This window comes from Dasypus novemcinctus, chromosome 7 (genome assembly GCF_030445035.2).
Source record: "Dasypus novemcinctus isolate mDasNov1 chromosome 7, mDasNov1.1.hap2, whole genome shotgun sequence".
In the NCBI taxonomy this organism is placed as follows: domain Eukaryota; kingdom Metazoa; phylum Chordata; class Mammalia; order Cingulata; family Dasypodidae; genus Dasypus; species Dasypus novemcinctus.
In genome coordinates this window covers 72,402,037-72,416,423 of record NC_080679.1, presented here as the reverse complement: position 1 = coordinate 72,416,423, position 14,387 = coordinate 72,402,037, and the positions used below count along the sequence as shown (strand labels likewise).

At 39.6% G+C, this 14,387-nt stretch overlaps 1 long non-coding RNA gene across 3 annotated transcripts in view; it reads right to left on the bottom strand.

Annotated features, from left to right (window-relative positions):
- Nucleotides 1–14,165, bottom strand: part of LOC131279185 (uncharacterized) — a 327,709-nt gene extending 313,544 nt beyond the window's left edge. For all 3 annotated transcript variants that reach the window (XR_009186553.1, XR_009186552.1, XR_009186554.1), the window contains exon 1: nt 14,032–14,165. This is a non-coding gene — a long non-coding RNA (uncharacterized lncRNA). The remainder of the gene's footprint in view (nt 1–14,031) is intronic.
- Between the last annotated feature and the right edge of the window lie 222 nt (nt 14,166–14,387).

The window sequence follows — 14,387 nt, the reverse complement described above, 5'->3', positions numbered from 1 at the left end:
CACACGGGATAACATGGATGAATCTTGATGACCTTATATTGAGTGAAGTAAGCTAGACACTGAAGAACAAATATTACATGACCTCACTGATATGAATTAAGCAAATTGAACAGACTCACAGAGCTAGAGTCTGAAAGATAGGTTTACAGGAGACAGAAAGGGAGAAGGTTGTGAGCCAATGCCCACGTGGACAAAATCTATGATAAGGCGGGAAGGTGTAGTTGTGCAGTGGATGGGTGTGACAGTGGTGCTGTGATGCTATTGGGTTAGGCAGTGCTGGCTTGTGAGGGGGTAGGGTGGGGAGGGTAGGTTGGGCTGTCTGTGGAACTGGGGGGAGGGTTGGGGAAGGGAAGAGGTGAACTCTGGGGATTTGCAGGTATGTGGTTGAAACTACACTGTTGGGAATGTTCCTTTGGCAAATACGGCAGGGGAGGGTTACTGCTTTAGGGTGTTGGCTATGGGGGTTATGCAAGAGAGGGTGCACCTGGGGCAGGCTTCTAGGAAGTATGTGAGTGTTCATCTTGTCATAGTGTTATATCAGTGGGTGGAGACCGACATAATAATTGGGAAGGTGTTGGACTTCTTTCCTAGGGAGTCCTGCTACACTCTCAGAGGGGCAGGAGGTTCTCGAGAGCATCAGCAGTGCCTAATAGGGGAGGACAGGCCAGTATGTCAAGCCCTCATTGTTGTTGCAAGTAACTGTGAATCTCGTTCTTCACAGAGTAAAGCTCGGTGGTTGTCGTGGATACCAAGGGGAGGGTAAGGGAAGAATAGAATAGATGAAATATGGGGCATTTGGGGGTGATGGAATTGTTCTATATGATCCTGCAATGATGGATATAGACCATGTTAAATTTCATCAAAATTTATAAAAGTGTATGGTCCAAAATGTAAACCATAATGTAAATCATTGACCATGGTTAGTAGCAATATTTCAATATTTGTACATCAATTGTAACAAATGTACCATCCACATGTAAAATGTTATTAATAGGGGTGTGTTAGTTAGCCAAAGTGTTGGTATTATGCTGAAGCATAATACTAGAAATTAGTTGGTTTGTATAAAGGGTATTTATTTGGGGTAGGAGCTTACAGATACCAGGCCATAAAGCATAAGTTACTTCTCTCACCAAAGTCTATTTTCATGTGTTGGAGCAAGATGGCTGCTGACGTCTGCGAGGGTTCAGGCTTTCTGGGTTCCTCCCTTCCAGGGGCTTGCTTCTGTTTGGGCTCAGTGTTCCTTTCTTCCTGGGGCTTGCTTCTCTTTCCTCTGTGAGCTTACTTCCCAGCGTTCCAGCTTAAGACGTCAGCAATCAAACTCCAACATCAAAACTCCAACATTAAGAACCCTCAACTCTGCTTTTGCCAAGCCTTTTATGTGTGAGTTCCCACTCCTTGGTGGGTGGGGACTCAATGTTCTAATGATGTGGCCCAATCAAAGTCCCAATCACAATCTAGCCCAGGTACAGACAGGATCACAAACATAATCCAATATTTATTTTTGAATTTCTTAACCATACAAACTGCTACAAGGGGAAGGGGGAAAAGGAGGAGAATGTTAGGTATATGGGAATCCCCTATATTCCGTATGTGACTTTTCTGTAACTTAAAACTTCTTTGAAGACAAAATGAAAAAAATAAAACCCTAGGGAAATAAATGGAAGAAAATGTCACTATACAAACAAGACAGCAGATCTTACAGTGATGAAAGGATACTGGTATGGGATACCAATGACAGGTGATATATGGCTGACAGGGAGCTGTACAGAACATATGTCCAGGGTGCATGGTAATGTTTGGATATACTCATAGTGGCAACAATTAAAAACCACAGCAGGGGGGGTACTGGGTTCCTGGCCAGTGGTGCTCTGTCATGGTCCCTAGGGGAGCAGCGACAGTCTCCCAGGTACAGCGGCGGGGACTGGGAGGGAGTGAGGGTTCAACAGTGAGCCCCTGATGCTAATGACTATGCTTGTGAGCTGATAAGCCTAAAATAAGAACAAGGCCTAGAGCAACATTGTGCCTGGGAATTTCCTCCTGTCAGCCTTCATGTTACTCAAATGTGGCCAGTCTCGAAGCCAAACTCAGCATGTAAATGCAATGCCTTCCCCCCAGCGTGGGACATGACACCCGGGGATGAGCCTCCCTGGCACCGAGGGACCACTATCAACTACCAACTGATGATGCAACTGGAAAATGACCTTAAACGGAAGGTTCAATGCGGATCAGCAGAATATCCCTGTCTACATAAAATTTAAAATGACTTTAAAATGCTGTTTGACCTAAAGTAAGGGGGAAATGGAAAGGAGAAATGAGTTTATATGGCTACGAGTTTCTAAAAAGGAGTCTGGAGGCTGGCAGAAGGATTGCCCTCATGCACAACTGAGCAGAGTCAGAGAGACAGATAAAGCAGATGCAACCCCCAGATATTGGTTCCTTTGAGGGCTAAAGAGACCCATGGGAGTTATGGTCATGGCCGATGGGGTTAACTACCAGGTCAGATGGCCCCTCTTTGGAAATGGTGTTTATGTGTGATGAATCTGGACTCAGATGGGATCTTCCTTCATAAGACTTTCATGCTAATGTGCTGGAGGTGCAGTTAATGTTGGGGTTTAAGATATATTTAGGGGATTTGAATCTCTGGACTGACAATGTGATAGCCAGGTCCTGAGCCTCAACAGACTCCAGCACCTACAATCTGATTTATTGGACTTACCACACTCAGCTAAGATGGAGTTGAAGAAGGACAACCACCACACCATGGAGCCTAGAGTGATTACAACTGAAAGTGGGAGGATTGCATCCAGCATCCATGTGGAATCTGAGCCTCCCCTTGACATAGAGGTGCAATGGACACAACCAATCCAATGTCCACATAGAAGAGGTGGCATTGGATTGGGAAAAATGGACATGGTGGACGATGGGTATGGGGAAAGGCAGGAAGAGATGAGAGGTGGAGGCGTCTTTGGGACATGGAGCTGCCCTGGATGGTGCTTCAGAGGCAATCACCGGACATTGTAAATCCTCACAGGGCCCACTGGATGGAATGGAGGAGAGTATGGGCCATGATGTGGACCATTGACTATGAGGTGCAGAGGTGCCCAAAGATGTACTTACCAAATCCAGTGGATGTGTCATGATGATGGGAATGAGTGTTGCTGGGGGGGGGGGGAGAAGTGGGGTGGGGGGGTGGGGTTGAATGGGACCTCACATATATATTTTTAATGTAATATTATTACAAAGTCAATAAAAAAAATTTTATTTTTTATTTTTTATTATTTTAAATTCATTTTTAATTTTTTTATATTTTATTTATTATTTTTACAACTAGCATTATTTCATTTTCTTATTAATTATATTTGTTTATTTTGTTGGCTTCATTTTTGAAGAAGTTTTAGATCACAGAAGGGTTATAACTGTGGCAGGGAAGGGTCATTGGTCCAGGGTGTCAATGGTGGGGCATGCACGGGAAGAGGTTTGTTCACCTGGGGCATACTTATGAGGCATATGAATGTGTTCAGGTGTTCACGGGGCATTGTCACGGTGAGTGGAGATCCACACAATAACCGAAAGAATATCTAACTTCCATCCTGGGGAGTTCTGCCACATTCTCTAATGGGACAGCAAGAATCCCCTGAGTACAGGGGCAGTGACTAGTGAAGGAGGATGGACTATTGATAGGCCCTTCATATTGATGACTGTACTTATAAATCATTACTTTTAAAATCGAAACTTAGCCTAGTATTATAGCGTGTCTAAGAGTAACCTCCTGAGAGCCTCCTTGTTGCTTAAATGTGGCCTCTCTCTAAGCCAAACTCAGCATATAAATGCATTAAATCCCCCCAGCATGGAACATGAGCTCTGTGGATAAGCCTCCCTTATACTGAGGGATTATTACCAAGCATCAAAAAGACCTTGACCAAACGGGGAAAAGGGTAAAGACAAATGAGTTTTTAAGGCTAGGAGACTTCAAAGTGAGTTGGGAGGTCATTCCATAGGTTACACTTACACATGTCTTAGCAGGATCTCATTGACTGCCATAGTAAATATTGCCTCAAAATAGCAGGGTTCCCGACGGCTCTAGAGACATACAGACACTATAGGCAGGGCAGACAGCTCAGGAGTTTGGCACCCTGCCAGTGGGCCCTACTTTGGTATTTATGCTCCCCAGTGTGACATTAAGACTCAGTTGTGGTTTCCCTACATATGGCTCTTCTGCCCCTTCTATTGAACCTATAGTTAGTACTAGAGTTGGTAGGTTTATGTTCAAGAGACTTAAATCTTTGGGCTTTGCGGGTGCCAGTTGGGCCCTGAATCTCAAGAGTCGCAACACCTAATCTCCACTTCATTGGATTCACCCAGGACAACTAACAAGAAAATGATGATGGATAACAACCATCCCAAGGAACAGAGTGAGTCTGTAACTACAAGCAAGATAGTCCCATCCATCTGCCCCCATGGGATCCAAGCCCCCTCTCAATTAGAGGTGAAATGGGCATCACCATCCCAGAATACTCAGGATTGGGGAATGAATGATGGACTAGAGTAGACTTACTGTTCTTCTACTTATTGTGATTCTAGCAATGGAAGAACTTTTATCATTGATGTGGAGGCAGTGGCCACCGAAGGTTCTGAGGGGAAGGAGAAGGAAAAATAGGTGTAATCTGGGAGCATTTTTTGGACATGGGAATTGTCCTGAATAACATTGCAATGACAGATTCAGGCCATTATGTATTTTGTCATAACTTACAAAATTGTGCGGGAGAGAGTGTAAACTACAATGTAAACTATAAGCCATACTTAGTGGCAAAGCTCCAAAATGTTCATCAATTGTAACAAACGTACTACACTAATGAAGGATGTTCTTAATGTAGGAAAATGTGGGAAGGGTAGGGGGGTGGTGCATATGGGAATCTCCTATATTTTTTTTTGCAACATTTATGTAATCTAAGTATCTTTTTAAAAAATTTAAAAACATATTAAAAAATAATTACATTAAATGCAAATGAAAGCTGATATGATCAGATTGGATAAAAAACAAGACAAGTCTATGCTGTCTACATGAAACCAGTTTTAAATATAAATACATAGATAGGTTAAAAGTGAAAGAATGAAAAAGACATACTAAGCAAATAGTAATCGAAAGATATATTAATATCAGACAAAGTAGACTTCAGGAGAAGGAACTTTAGCAGAGATAAAGTACAATTCGTAATGACCAAGGGGTCACTACACCAAGTGCACATAACAATCCTAATTGTATATTCACCTAATAGCAACTTCAAAATATGTGAAAATGATTGAAATGGAAAAAGAAATAGATAAATCCATAATTATAGCACACAGTCAGTACTCAATATATGGTAGCTATTATCATTTTTTTCAGCCTTGTCGTTCACTGACTTTCCTGAAACCTAGAATTCAAGACAGGGATGCCTGTCATACCATTATTGATTAACTGTTCTGAAAATCCTATCCAAAATTTCATGAGCGAGTAAAAGAGATGCCTTAACCATTGGAATGGAGGCTATTAAATGACCATATTCTAGTTAATGTGATTTTAAGCATAGAAACTCAAAAAGAAAAAAAATTAGCTAAGAGGTATTAGAGTAACAGAGTTCAGTGAAGGGAACTATTTGAAAATAATTACATTTCAACTACTTCAATGTATACTATCAACAACCAGTTATGAAATGAAAATAAAAGGAAGATTCCATTCATAAAAAAACAAAAATTTTTAGATTCAAATTAAAAATCTTAATAACTCTAAGATAAAAGTGAGTCTTTACTGAGAACCATTTTTTAAAAAGTGTCCACTGACAGTGACTAGAGTGGTGAACTTTCGTGTATCCCTCCCTGTAAACCTGGTTCAGTTCTGGACCCTCAATCCTTACAAAGCCATGCAATCTCACAACTCTATCATGTCCCTACAGGAAATTCTCCAGATTGTCTCCTAGGATTTGAAGAGAGAGGCAAAATAAGAACCTATTCATTCATTTTTCAGCACCCAGAAAAGTTGCCGACACATAGTAAGCACCCAAATAATATTTGATGGATGAATGGATATAATAAATGAAAGAATCTGGAAGCAACTTCCAAAACTGTCCCCATCTCTTTTAGAACTGGCCTGAATTCAAAGGAAAAATTGTGGATCTTTGGGCCCGGAAAAAGTTCCTCATAATTTACTAATTCCATCCTGCCCTAGATTCCAGGGAACTTCTAGTATCAATCCAGGTCCCTCTTGACAAAAAATAAATATAGAGATTTGTTTCTTGTTGCACAGAGATGCATACATTACATTGAGACCTTAATTTCTGATGTTGCAAAAGGAAAGGTCCTAAACATTGTCAAGGGAGTCATGGATTTTCATTGGCATGGCCTGTCCTTGGGATTCTACCACTTTCTAGGTTCTACCAGGGATTAAGCTCTATTTTGGCATGGCAATAACCTGAATGCAGCATCCTCTTGTGTTATCCCTAAAAGGTCCTGAAACATTCTCATGGGGAGGGAAAGTAAATAACCTCACTTATTCAACAAAGTACTTATTGAGGATTTCCTATGTCATTTGGTGCGCATAAATACAGAAGAAAATGCCCCCTTCTCTTTTGGGGCTTTCATTCAAGCATGGGGAAACTGACATTCAACGAGCAAATAAATGTATGAGCCAAGTATTTCTAGATAGTGACGTACTGCGCAGACACTAATAGAGTAATGAAGTCTAACTAGGGATTTATTTTATTTTATTTTATTTTTTTTTTTTTTTTTTTTATAATTTTTTTATTTTTTATTGACTTTGTAATAATATTACATTAAAAATATATATGTGAGGTCCCATTCAACCCCACCCCCCCCACCCCCCCTCTCCCCCCCCCCCAACAACACTCGTTCCCATCATCATGACACATAGGGATTTATTTTAGCAATCCGCTTCCTTTTCTGTTTGATTGTCCTGTTTAAGTTGAGCCTAATGCTTTTTTCTCCTACTGCCTTTGTCTTCTAATTTCTAGGAAAGTTACTGAGCATTCTTATGAAGAGACTCCTTGTTTGGAGTCAACTCAGAAAATGATTTTTCTTTTTTGTGGGTGTTATTAAATAACTTCCAAAACTTTTAGAGGCATTCTGGAATAGTCTGTCATTTCTACTTGAGCAAGAATGCGTAGGCAGTCTCCTGATGTACAGAAAACAGAGGAGGGATGTTTTCAGCTCATCTGGTATATTGCTCTTCATTTAATCACAGTACTAAGAGGGTTAACCAGCTGGATCGATGGAAACCAGTGTACTCTTTTCATAACACCTCACCAAAATTTCATGGAACCTCTGAGTCTATCTAGATAGAATTGCTTTTAATCAAGTTTTCTTCTAAATTACACTGGAAGATGAATCTTATTTACCAAATGGTGCTGATTAAAAGGTTTAAATGAATGCTAGGCAAACTGCTTTGTTTACTGGTGGAAACAATGATTTCTTCAGCCCTAGCCTTCCATTTCCATAAATTAATGGTCTTTTCCTGTGCTTCACTGATGATGGTGAATTATATAAGTAATCTTTCCTGTAAAAATTAGATAGTCTTGCCACTTTTTATAATTAGATATCATAAATAATGGTAAGTAACAATTCACTTTAACATGTTTGCCTCAATCTCGGTCACCTAGTTAAAATGTTTTAACTTTTTAGTCAGCTCTATGAAATCAGACTATATTTGTAAATACATGATCTTTCTAGAGAAAACCATTTTTTAGTAAGAAAGTGATTTTAGGCTCTCCTAGAAATGCATTATTTCAATAGTGATCTTCCATTCCATTACCAGAACAAATGTCTTCAAGTATAGCCAGAAATCAAATCTTTATTTCAGCCTGACAATAAAATGAAAATAAACACAAATTTGATTCATTAGTTTGTAAAGTTTGCCCATTTCACAATTCTGTTTATTTCCAGCTACTCACCATAATCTACTGATACAGTCCACATTACCTATATGAAAATGTATGTTCTTTGATCTTGAAAAAATGAAATTCTCTTCTGAACCTACACCTATTGGTACCTTTACTAAATATCCCACAATGGGGAAGGACAATATGTATATCAAGACAGTTTAAAAGTGAAACCTCAGCATTGTGCAGCTATTTTTTTTAAAAATCAATGAAAACCAAATGACTCAAAGTAGCTCACAATTAAACCGAAAACTTGCTCTTGCCCTTTTACCCACAAAGGGGGCATTTTCAAATTCAAATTGGTCAATACTCTTAATTGCTCCAAAAACATTTCTGATTAGCAATCTTAATAACATGCTAGCACTTTTTCATCCCAATTCCCAGGATTTTGTATTATGTATCAACATGACTCAAGAGAAGGAGCAAACCATGGTCCCCCTGGACCCATGCAACACTAGGTTATAAACGGTGTGAATCTCAGCTCCAAACCCCAGTCTTGCTTGACCCCTGTCTACCCAGAGTAGGAAATCCGCTTGGTTGTGCTCCGCAGTGAGGGAATGAAGTGCATCGATTGCTCGTGATTATTAGCTGGAGTGGGATGAGCCTCCTCCTTATTATGCAGATTAGCGAAGCTCTCAGTTCCAGCATATTGTGCAGATGCAGGCTAGCAGCTGCTCCTACAGATGGCAAGTACACAACTCCATTAGGATGGATCTATTGTCTGTTCCTGGCTTGCGTGGAGGCTGGAGCCGACTCCGCAAAGAGGAATTGTTACACGGTGAGATGTAAAGGCGCACACACACTCTTAAAAATCTGCACCCAGGAGACTCCTTACACAGCAGGGCCGACAGCAATCAAATTAGAAATCTACCCTAAATAAGGACTTTCGTATGTCACAATTAAGCTTGTGTATTTTTTAAAGCAGATTAACCATTAAAATTAAGTAGCATAATTCAAATTTTGCAATGCCATGCTATTAAATATTCAGCTTAAAAACAAATCCTGAGAGATTCATTCAGAAATTCGCACTACATTCAGCTCTTCTGGGACCTTCTGTTTTGTTGGTTCCTTTTTAAAGAGGCAAGTTTATTTTCTATAACATCAAAACGCCATGTTGGATAAGACACTGAGTTACCCTTATTAAAACATTTGTTTAGGATAGTTTGTCCATTTTGGGTTATTGATTATTATAAAGAGCACCAAAGTAGCTAATTCGAGTTACTCTAAAATGAGAGTATGTGTATATGAATGCTTTTAGAGTAAATATTATTCAAGTCATTAGCAACTAAATAACATTGTCCGCTTGCTGCATAATTTTTTAGGTTGTGTTATAAAAGATTTGACTGCTAGTTAATTGAAGGGAATTACTCTGAGTAAAGGATAGGTGTTTGGTGCGGTTTGGCTTTGTTTGTTCTGTTTTAATGAATATTTGCCTAGATCTTCCTCTAAAGTTTAACTATGAAAACGGTCCCTGGTCGAGAGAGTCTAAAGGAACTGGAACTTATGGAAGAATGGGAGGGAGCCACCAGAATGTCACAGAAGTAAAACTTAAAATCCTTATCAAAATAAGCATACTCTGTTGAGGAAGATCTTTAAAAGCTCAAAAGATTCTCGTTTAGAGGGGCATGCACAATTAAAAAAATTAAGAGGCAACCTAATCAATTATTCAGTTAGTCTAATCAATGTAAACAGTCAAACAAACCAACTTAAAAGCATATCAAAAAGACACCTGTTTTAGAACCAAAGTTAAAGCAACACAAAATAAGGAGAAAGAAGGACGGAGAAAAAATAAAGGAAAAAGGATTGTTTTAAAACCATGTTTTTCAAACTTTCTAATATCACCCAAACTATCAAAAAAATCTATTTACATCACTAAATACATCACATTACTAAATACATCACAACTCAGTACACGCATATACAGAATATCTGTATAACAAGTTTTACAAAACTTTCCCATACCACACATGATTCTCTTTTATTTTCTTTTGTTCTACTTATATTTTATAATACTAGTCATACCATTAAATGTATTTCCTGGCCATTTTCATGGCCTGCAGTTCAAAAAATGTTTTTCTAGAATGTGGCCAAACAAGGAAATGTTAATAATAAATACATTGTCCAGATGCCAGCATTAGTGTTAAATGTGAGAAGTGCCCTACCCCCAAATTACCAGACTCAGAGAGAACTGATTCTCTGCAGAGCTTTACAGGGAGGCAGTATGAGGGGAAAACTTCCTCCTCTCTCCAGAATAAATCAAAGAGTAAAGGGCCAGTGGTTGAAAGAAGCCTCAGGACTGAATCAAACAAGTTTCAGGATGGTCCAGGAAAAATAATGTGGCTTTGGAACTAAAGCTAGATGTCTGTAAGATCAAAAATAACCTGCAGTTGGCGCACCCTAGGAGAGAAAGCGTTAAATGGCATATTCCCAACCAGGACAAATAAGGCAGTTGAGAGTTAGGAAGGTGGGACCCCTATAGCCAAGGCTAAAAATAGACCCTTCTTTTGAGAGAGAGCCAAGGTTTTGTAGAAAGACAGCCCAAATATAGCTAAGAGCTCCAAAATCACAAAGGCCCTAGATATCCAACCACTGCTACTGAGAGAATGCAGCAGGAATAAGCTCTGTGACTGCATTGGTAAAGAATTCAGCCACACAACGAGAGCACACAGTTATGAAACAAAGTATAAAACATATTGCAATGTGAATTTGTGAAAGGCATGCCCGGTCAATGCTTAACATTCAAAACTAAATTTTAAATTGTCCTATCCTATAAATTCATTTCAGTTTAGCTCTCATTTTTTGATGGATGCCCCATGATCCAGTACCTGGATTTATCCTATTTACTGTTGTGTCCACAGTACGTTGTACAGACTTACACAGAGAAGACACTAAATAAAAAACTGATGAATGCATCAACCAATATAATATTGTATATGGAATAACAAACATGCAAATAAATAATTATATCACAGTATAATAAGTGCGAAAATTCAACTATGTTCAATAGAGCATTAGCAGAGAAAACTTACTGGGGAATGAGGGTGTCCCAGGAAACTTTTTAGATGTCCTTGGGTAATACAGAGAAGTATATGGACATGTCAGCAGAACAGGTATAGAACATGCAAAGGCACAGAGGTGTGAAACATCCAGACAACTGCATGATTCCGCAAAAATAAAGTACACCACAGCTGGGGGGCAGGGACATGAGGCAGGGGAATGGGTCCCAGCCAGGAGGGGGAAGCCTGGGTCAGGTCCTAAGGGGTGGTGACTATATCATGCCAAAGAGGAGCCTGGACTTTAAGACACTGCTACGGTGTTTTAAGCAGAAAAGAGGCACTCAAGATTTGGTTCATATTTTCCAGATATATTAACTGAGTTCAGTTAATTATTACAAATCCTTTAAATAGATCTGTTGTCCTTCCTGGCCATTGGTGGCCCTTGGTGCCAGTCTCCTCCAGTCTGTTGTCTGACATTTTTAAGGACATCATAAAGGCTAGGAGCACTTGTTCCTCCCTCTAACAAATTTGGCGGTCATGTCTGGATCCTGAATATATTACTTTGCTCACAAGAGACAATGTTGTTGTTTGACTTGTCCTATCCTCAAATGCAGGCTGCTTAATTGATTAACATTTTGATCATTAAGGCAGGCTAAGATTCCCCCAGTTGTTAGACTTTACAAATGATTTTTAATTGTGTTAGGAGAACATTTGCTACTGATTTGCTCTTCACAGCAGCTTTTACTGGTGACTTCTCCAAGTTCTCCCTGGTGCTTCTGCCTACACCTTTTGTGTCACTCAGAGCACCGTCCCTGTTCCCCATTTCCATTTGCCAGGATCCTTCCCTCCCTCTCCTTGATACTTCACATTCATTCTGGTTTTATAGTTGGATTTTAACATATCAATCTCCCCCATGGATAGCAACCCTTGAGAGCAGGAACCAGGAGTGATTTATCTTTGATCCCACTCACATCCAAGATAGTCAATAAGATAATAAATGAGAATAAATGAAAGAGCACATGTGAAATCCCTGTGTATAATGCAAATTACTGTGAAAGTGATAGTTCTTATTAGATGATTTCATGCATATGAGAGAGAGAAGAGATCTTTGTTTTTCCATGGAATTCCAATCAGTCCTTAGAATATACTCCACATTGACACGGGGTCCTTCCCTGTCTCCCACAATCACTCTCCCCCACCACACACACAGTCCTCTTGGGGATTTTTATGTGTGTTTTTTCAATCCCTCTGTCCTCATCCCCAAGTCTTGACGGTCAGTTCGCCAACCTAGGGACCCTTGGTCCAAACACAACCCAAGGGGTATATTTGGTACATGGGTCATCTTTACGTTTGTGTGTGTGCATGTGTAATTACAATCAACATTTAAAAATCAGAAGTCACATAAAAATCCAGGTTCTGGTCCTGTTAAAGCATGGCAGCAATAATAAGCTAGAGCCCCCTTAGATGAAGCCCGCCCTCTCCAGTCCCCACCTCTATCTATTGTCTCCTTGTGGTTTCCCAGCCAACAGTAAGCTGCCATTCATCAATATGCTCACACTGTCTTTTTTATTACTGTAAAGGTATATTTCTTTGATCCCATGCATCTACCAAAATAAAAACCAACTGAGAATGGGCCATGATTTTTCTTATATCAAACCTGCTGCATTCATTTACATTACCTGTCTGGGCCCTGGCCAGTCAATTTCAGATCCCCAATACAGAGTATCTATATCAGTGAAGGTTTGATCAGAGTAGCTGGACAACTAAAAGAGATATGGAATGAGGGATTTATTATGCAATTGCAGGAGCTAAGGAAGAAGTTTATAGAAAGCTGGTGGTAGGCTTAAAAACAACTGCTGTCAGTCAGCAGGGCCAGCAGTTGGGAAGAAAAGCCGGACATAAACCAGGGGAGAAAAACGACAAACTAGAACCTGTGAGGACAAGCTGAACCTCCATCTGTCTCATCACCTCCAACCTTGGAGAAGACCTGTAAAAGCAGCTGGTGCCCTTCACAGTGGCGCTGCCCACATGCCTGGCCAGGACTCAGAGCAGCTGAAGGAAGAGGTCTAGCAGGAGCTGAAGTAGCTGCGGGAGCTGCAGGCCCAGCCTTCTGCCAACAAGGCGAGCTGGACAGATCAGAGGTAATGGTGCTGCCAGGTATGATGCCCTACGCTGACCTTCAGACCATAAAGGCGCTGCTTCACTTCTGCCTTCCAAATCTCAGCAAATTTCTCCTATGGCCAATCCCGGCCCAGAAAAAATGCAGGGATGGGAATTCTGGGAAACATAGCTCCAATTTAGCTAAGTTGACACAGTACAAACCTCTACCGCATCCATTGGTACATTTCAGGCAGGTCAATTATCAGAGTGTGCAAAATGAAGAAGCTTGTATTGCACTAAATTTTTTTTTGAACAAAAGAAGCTCAACTAATAATAGAAGAAAAGGCAGAGTTAACTCAGAGAAGTTAAGGAAATACCTTAATCATTATGTTTCACCACCATGAGAGTGCCTTGCACATGCTAAATATTTGATACATTTTGGCAATAGTCTTGGTTACCAGAACAAAAACAAGATGAGATACATAGAGGCAGAAGAACTGCAATATCATAAAACATTTTTGTTCTATTAATGCTAATCATTTTATTGTTCAAGCAAAGGCTCTGCTTTTCACAAAATAATAAGGGTATTTGTGGATCAAATGTATTTTTAGACTTCACAAGTTTTCAATTTCAAACAAAAATGACCTTCCTATAGCACAACCTGATCAAGAAATAAATCCTTAATTAAGCAAATCATCAGCATTGAATAGAGATATAAACAAAAGAACAAATTAATAAATGTGTTGCAGGGATTAATCATTGTTGGGTATTTCATCTCTAACAGATACACAGCAACTATTTCACAAATTTCTTGCAAATGAGCAAAAATAAACAGGAAATTAAAAAAGGAAAGATTAACCAAATCAACCAGGGAAATACCTCCATTCCCACATTTCTTTAAATAACCAAAAAGTTTAAGGAATCATATATATCTTTTTATTAATAAGCAATATGGAAAAAGAAATCATATACAAAAATAAATTAGTTTACATCTGGGAATTTACCTTTGTTGGATTAGATAGACATCCTCACCAGTTCCCACAATTGTGTGAACTCTAATCCCTCTAATAAATCCCTTCCATTTCGCTCATATTGGTTCCGATTCCCTTATCCGAGCCTCAGCAAAACAAGTACTCTGGACCAGGGGTCTCAAGATCAAATGTCTCAGAGGACAGACAGAGAGAATCTTCCCACTAATTGGTAATATATCTAACTTATTAAGAACCATCCCCAAGCTAATCCCTGAGTTTTGGAGAATAAGCTCTACCTTTAACCAGTGTCACTGGATGATATATTCCTAATTTAACCTGAGAACACATTTTCTTTTAGCAAAGATTAATCAGTAATTCTCTAATAAACA